Source organism: Pseudoliparis swirei, chromosome 20 (genome assembly GCF_029220125.1).
Source record: "Pseudoliparis swirei isolate HS2019 ecotype Mariana Trench chromosome 20, NWPU_hadal_v1, whole genome shotgun sequence".
Classification (NCBI taxonomy): Eukaryota; Metazoa; Chordata; class Actinopteri; order Perciformes; family Liparidae; genus Pseudoliparis; species Pseudoliparis swirei.
The window spans coordinates 17510517-17518214 of NC_079407.1; the positions used below are offsets into that span (position 1 = coordinate 17510517).

Below are 7698 nucleotides of genomic sequence, written 5' to 3' on the forward strand. Positions count from 1 at the left end.
TGGCCTCTTCATGAATTAAACAGTGTGCCATCAATGCCCAGAGGGAGTGTTACCTTGATATCCAGAGCAGTAGAGGCAGAGCTGGGTATGTCTGTACAAAACCTTACAGTTGCACATAGTACTTTAGTTGCATCATCTCACCAACTTTAGTATTTATAACCTGCTGTAGTGCATCCTGAGGCCGACTTAAAACATTCTGCATTGTGAGCAGCCTTGGCACTTCTTCCTCCCAATTAACACACAAGATCAGCACTTTTTATACCACACACACTAACTGTTGGCAAACTTTCTTCCTCTCTTTGTTCCTGGAGTTTGAGGTTGCCAAACTGACTTTGCTGAGGTGGAGGTGCCGCCGGTGGTCCCGGTGCTTTCCTGATGGCCCAAAAACACGAGGGTCCCAATGATAGCAAACTGTTGAGAGGAGAAGTAAACAAGAGACAACCCAGCAGCCCAAACCGAGAGCGCTCTGTCAACACGGTGGTAGTAGGTCAGTGTCGTTAGATACAGGAGTTAAGCTCAGAAGGTGGGGGAAGAACGACAAACACAAAAGATCCGTCCAATGGAAAGTATAGCAGAAAATATTACACAAGGGCGTAGTTTGGATCATCATTTAATAATGCTATTTTGTCATGTTACATAAATACATAGCATCAAGCAATAATAAATGATGAATAAATTGTTTATTTTCTTTTTTATAAAAGTTTTAGTACACCGGAAAAAAAATCCATAAATTGCTGCATTACTACACCTAACCCCATGAACCTTTAAATGCAAAAAAAGTTTCATAAAAAGTCTGTTACCGGATTACTTTTATTGATGATCCGTTCTAGCGTCTCTTTCAGAGAAGTATCTGTAATTAGACAGCTACACTATTTATTTAGTTTTTCCAAGAATGTAGAAGATGAGTTTGTAACTTTTTTCCCAGTCCTGATTCATCAACTCATATCTTCCCTCATCTGGAGTTGGTCGTTGGTCAATAAATCAAACTGAATCTTTAGGAATGAGGGGACCATACATTTGATTTGGACTCGTTTCTCATGACATGAATGTGTAGAGCGGTATTGGTGAGTAGAATCGCTTGAAGTTACACATCAATGTTTTCTTTTGTAAATGATTCACAAGAAGCGTTGTTGTTGCCATGTGCCTGTGTTTGTCCGCCAGTGGATGTTCAGCCCACATTTGTGTCACTGTGTGACGAGCAGATAAGGAGACCGTTAAAAGAGATTCAGTGCATTGTGAGTGTTGTGAGGCAAGTTTCTTCAGCTCATGCAGGAAGCATGTAAACGGAGCTGGAGCGCAAACAGGAAGTAAGTGATGGATTTCAGGTTTTGTAACAGCGGAGACAGGAAACACTCAATCGCTTCAGCACATGGTCGATTTGTTAGAAAGCTGTTGAGATGCGAGCAAAATAATGAATGTGGTTGAGTCTGGTGAACGATCATTCATTAAATCATGATTTTATTGTTGTTTTAAAGAGCTGTATTAGCAAATAAAAAATTGTGCCGTGGCCTTCTTTGGAATGAAGAAATTGAGATCATACAATATGAAGACGTGACAGAAGAGAAGGACAGACAGCAGTACTTCTACTACTGTTTGCAGTTCCTGGTGGTCTCGGGGTCGTGACCCCCCGGTCCTGCAGTAGAGACAGGTGCTGCCACATTTTTCTCATCCTGCTCCATCTGCTGCAGTCGTCCTCAAATTAATACAACTTCATTATTGTGTGGCTTAAAGTTTCTACACATTCTTGTCTAAGAAATAAAACAGTCTCGACTGAATTTAATTGTTAGTCAAACTGTCTGTGTCCACTGTAGGCTTTGTTGTATGACGAAACTGAAAAACTATGCTGGAGTCCATTACTGAAGAATTTACTAATAAGAGAGGTTAAGATCTTGGAATATTGATCCAACATCAGTTTTTATGTCAACATATATCTAAATAATACCACACATTTAAAAAATATAATATTGAATGTTTAGAAAGGACTTCCGAGCAAATAAAGCATATTTTAATCAGGAAATAAGTATCTTTATCATCTTTATTTTAAAGGAGACAATCAACCTCTTATATAACAATGATTTTTCAGAAATGCATTTTCCCACCTCAGTGTTGAAGTTGTATTGAAAACAAACTATTAAACTATATTCCATTGACATCTTAAAGGATATGAAACTTGCCAGCACCTTTTGTAATCATCTGGGATGAAATGTAATGCTTGTTTAATTATCACCCAATTGTAATTAGCTACTCCCTTCCAACTTCCTCATCCACCCCTGCTTTTGTTTTCTGGTTAAACAAACAAAACCTGCATTATTAAATTAAACACCAAATGATGCAGTCCGTGTGCCAAACAGCTTCCTCTCAATTTCACAGAGTTGATTGTTTGTGATTCATTTAAGATACAATTAAATGTTCCTTCTGTGAAACTGAAAAGAGAGCAGAAATCTGAATAGTGGGCTAAGTCTGTCTTTTTTACTGCCGAGGTTATTAAATCGAGCTTCTGTTTCAGAGGATCAACAACTGAGCCAAACCTGATGAGATAAACAGGAAGCCTGGAGGTGGCTGGAGGCCCTCCATAACAGCGGAGCTTTTATCCTGTTTAATGTCAAATGCCCGCATTGTATTTGTACACATTTCTTCATCCCTTGACGTGCATTTTATTTATGTATTTATACTTTTGCAGTGCAAATTAGTCGTGAAGAGAGAGACACACATGCTGCAAAATCAATTCTGTTTCTCCCGCCTGCAGGCGCCTGTGTCTGAGCCTTCTGTCGGTGTAGCTGATGAACTCCTTGAGCAGTGCTCCTCCATGTAGTGCTTCTTTACCCTCAGCCGGTTCATAGGTCAGATTCATACCTCGTTTTTACTTTCTCTGACTCTAGTGTTACATTCCCCTGAAACTGATACAGCTGACACCAAAGTTCAACTTACTTCTCTAATAAGGAGCCCGACTCACAGCTGACACACAAAGACACTTTGGACCGTTCGAATCCCCGTGCCCTAACATGACAAACTGCTGCCCAAATGCTCTCAGAGGTTTGAGACTTCTAGAGATAGACCTGCTGACGTTTTCAATGTAGATTTAAAGCAACAATTATTTGGCTGATTAAATGAACACATAATGTGTTGGTATCACATATGGCAGCTCTTCAGCGGTCAGATATAATGTTGTTAACATGACCACTTGCCATCATAAAAAGCAGCATATATTGAACAAGACTGCAGCACGGGTCTGTCCATTATTCTATTCCAGTGACGTTGAGCATATCTGCAGTGGTGTGGAGGTAGATGCACGCCATGCTGTCTCTGATGCCTGTACAGTCTCCCTGTAATCAGCATCCTGGCTGCTGAAGATAAGGCACAGTGACATGTGTGCGAGGCAGCGGCCGGCTCTCTGCCGAAGGCTTCAGGGCAAAGCATCTACACCAGCGACACCGCTGTGGACGCTTCTATACCATCATTACCCAACACATCTTACCACTCTAACGTCTTTACTGTGTGTAGTAATTACTGAAAACCCTTTCAAAAGACAAAAATAACGTTTTACTTTGTCATCTTTTCTAGGTCAGTGATTACCAACCAGGGGCACGCCACAAGGTACTCCTGCAGTTGCCAGGGGGTATGTGGAGAGGTTGAGGAGTACCTTAGGCAATTTGAAAAGCTCGGGAAATGATCTGATTAAAATATATACGGACACACATTGAGTCCGCTGCGATGAAAGTGCATACAATTTAATTAGCAAGCGATCAAGCAGCTAACAGCTATAAAATAATACAAATTAATATCTGCAATTAATAAGGTAAGAGTTAGGGATAGACATTTTAGATGTTTAGCTTGTCTGCCACTCTGCTGCCCCTCGAGGTGCTGGTACAAAAGCAAAACGGACCAAACTGACCCAGATTTACATTGGCAGTTCATCTGTGGAGAAAAATTACAACAACAATATCGACTTGGATATATTCATTACAAAATGAAGACACTAAAACATGTGGAGCCGATGAGGGGTTACTTGAGTTCATCTGATGTGGATAAGGGGGTATCAGGTTGACAAAGACGGTTGGGAATCTGATCTCGGTTGTTCCTTTTCTTCTAATAATTCCTGTTTGTGTCAGTACACGGTCAGTAAATCCTGGATGGTGTGCCTGGTTTCCCTCACCAGAACGGCCGTTCAGTATACAATCCATCACAGTAGACATGAAGGCTTAATCTAATTGTCAGTTTCTGTGCACCAGAGTCTTATGTCTCCATGTCAGTACATATTATATCAGACGGAGCTTCCTGTCAATCACCTGACAACCACAGGAAGAAAAAAAAAGAATAATCCCTTTTTGTAACCTTATAAACCTTCATTTTCAGCTATAATGTACACCAAAGTTTTCGTTTGTAATAACAGCAAACAATGAGCACACACAAAAAAATCTATACACAGCAAAGGAAATGTAAACCAGACACACCGTGCTCCCGAAAATGACACTCCAGTACAAATATTTAAACAATTAGGAAATGAGGAAATTATCTTTCTTAAAAGCAAAGTAGCTCCTTAAAGCATCTTTTATCACCTTTAAACAGTGATCTTTCCTCATGGCTTGGACTGCAATTTACTTTTAATAGCGTCCATTCTTCCTTCATTGATGTTTGACTGTCAACTCAAGTCAGGCTTTCAGGAAAACAAAGCTCCTCTCCTCGAGATTAATTTCAACAACAGTCCTGGACTAAAACTCAGCTCCAGAACCCCTTAGTCAGTGAAAATACACTCCATGTGGATGTCGTCCTCCATTACATCAGCCAATAGAATATTTCTCTTAATGGCTGTGTGCTCCATCTTTACAAACCCATGGACACAATAACACTGGAACATGTGGTTTTGATCGGCCAGCACCAGTACACAACAAGCGCTCACTCTGCTGCGGCAATGAGAACCACATGCCAGCTGAAACCCGAATGCCCAGGGCCTGATCCCAGTCCCTGTTTCCAGTCATCTCTTGTCCTGCGGGAGCCCAGTTCACAAGCTTGCAAACAATAGCTCTGTATTCATTCAACTTTTTCAAGCAGTTGTGAAACCGTGGAGTCTCTCCCAAACACATGTTGTGATGTTGCATTGTATCGGCTGATGTGGTAAACAGTTGGGGTGGAAATATATTTTCTTATTTGTCTGCCATTGTTTCAGGATGTTTCTCGAACATCATCAAGACTTTAATCAATAAGGATATTAAGACTAATATATATATATAAAGTTAAATCAGCCTGTTAGCTTCACTGCGTTTGCTTGTTTTAGTACTTTTATGCTGCAAGATAAGACACAGAGCAACATTATTATTCATTTGTAGTCAAGTTTATGTTTCCACCTGATGGAAGTCCACTCTTAATTCTCTTTTAGCTCTGTGTTTGGTCTCCATCAACTCCTAAATATCTGTCTCTTTAGCTGCTAAATGTTCAATATGTTCACTGGCTTGTCAGTAATTGTGTTCGTATTTCCTGATTGGTGGGTAGTGAACGGTGGGTTTTTAGAGATTTCTTTGCTGAAACGGCTGCCGAAAGACATATTTTATTGGATTTCTTAAATTTTTCAAAGATACCAAAATATATTGCATTGTATTTGGAAGAAATGTGGATAAAATAATGCACAAGATATATTTATATTTTATAAAATAGTTTAGTCATCAATGAGCATTGGGCTCTTGGCTTTGAATTTTCACTCTGCAACATCACATAGTTACAATGTAGGGTTGCAACAAGCGAAGAAAATACACACAAGTCTGCCAGACAATGTGGAATAACATACTTTTTCCAACTTTAGAGCCAAATAAAAGTGGGAAACAGGATGTTAAGGTCCAATCCCAGGCATTCTGTCTCCAGATCTGTTTTTGTTTTTCATATTAAAACAAAGATCACTGAAAACATGTGACAGGCCTTTTTACTTTTCTTTTACCTTATACCAGAACAATTACACCATGATTCAAAGCTCTAAGAAAGCACACAAAACAGTCCATTTGTTGTGTTTTTCTTTAAATAATCAGCACAGAAATCCTATTTTGTTTATTTACAAAACATTCCTTTTAGATTCAACTCACTTCCTGGGTCTTTTCTGACCTATCACACCTTCTAACTGTCCCACTGTGAAGTATTTGTAAATGTACCTAAATGTAATATTTGCCTGTCTCTGGGCTGGGATGTCTGCGAGTTGGCAACAGCATGTCATTTGTGTCCCTCTGCTGTTTGGTGTCGTTACACATTGATCACAATCAGACTGTCAATAGAACATTCCGTATTCTCGTGAACTGTTAAATAGGCACGACAAAACTTCAAAAGCCCCCACCCGACAGCTGGCTAACCCCCTCTAGTGATCTTGTCCCGCAGAAAACACCCAGGCAGAGTTCCCGCTGTCGTGGAAAGCAGAAAGCCGGAACCCAGAACTGTTGTGTGGCAAGACTGCTGATGTCTCACCAACATGCTTGTGTCTATATCTCTCTGTCTCTCTCATGCTGTTGTCATTGCATTCCTGCTCTGACCATGGTGGACATTCATTGCTCACTTCAGCACACATTGACTTCTAAAAGAGCAGGTGAATCTTTCTCTCTTTTGACATGCTTCATACCACTGCGAGAGGAGAATAAAGTGATGACGTGGCACATTTTTAGCCACCCTGTAGAAAAAAAGACTATCGATTAACTTGACGCTCCCACGAGGTCATCCGGACACGCTCTGAGGATATTCTTCTTCTCATAGAAGCTCAAGGCCATTGATGCTCCAGCTACAACAGATCAGCCTTTTATAATAAAAAAAAAAATGTTTTTACATTGTCCTGTGTGAACCCGCCCTGTTATTTCTGTTCATTCACCGAAACCCCACCATAGATAATGCATCATGTGCATCGCCATTCTTCCCCCAGATTAAGCCGAGGGGCATATTGTGTTAGGGAGTCCTCTGCAATGGGCTGAACGGGCCGCTCGGAGCAGGACTAAAGCAACAGGGCTGTGGTGTCTCTCTCGGGCGCCACTGGGAGAGCCCGAGTGTCCAAAGCGTCAAGGCTCCAGCAGCTCATGTGTTCTGACAGTGTTGTGGTAGAGCCGCTCTGCCGTAAAAGGTACATAGGAAACGCGGTGCGGTTCACATGGGGAGCTCTTTTTCCATCCACAGCTCGGCCTCAGTGGGGTCGAGACATTTCCCACTCTAACCACATCTATATTGTTCCTGCTGTGGTGGTACTTTTACTCAAGATTAAAGGGGAATGTTGCACTTTTGATACTTGAAGTACATCTGGCTACTTACTGCCTCTGGACTCTGAATGCAGGACTTTTTTTTGACTCGCAATGATGTATTTTATTATGAACTTTATTCAAGTAAAATATCTGAGCACTTCCTCCACCACTGTTGTCCGGCTCACCAGAGTGTTTGAATTAACCTGACGGCTCCTCAAATGTGGTCACCCTTTGGATAAAACTTCCAAGTACACTTTGGTGATTTGCAGTTTGCTCTGCTGAGGCCTGACACGTGTTTTCTCAGGGTTTGTGTGTCGAGGTACGACGCGTGGGAAACACCTGCATTCCACACCCACTTGATGACCTCTCTGAACTCTTGCTGTGCTAATCGGTGTCACCTTGGCCGTGGGGAGAGGATGGCGCTCACTGAGAGGAGGAACATGTGTTGTGGGAATCTCTCGTTCAGCAAAAATAAACTGATGACACATTTGTGTGGGAGGCA

At 41.3% G+C, this 7698-nt stretch overlaps 1 long non-coding RNA gene across 1 annotated transcript; it reads left to right on the plus strand.

Annotated features, from left to right (window-relative positions):
• Positions 1-1336: 1336 nt before the first annotated feature.
• Positions 1337-7698, plus strand: LOC130211284 (uncharacterized). Its single transcript, XR_008834999.1, has 2 exons — positions 1337-2840; positions 3562-7698. It is a non-coding gene; the product is annotated as an uncharacterized LOC130211284 (long non-coding RNA).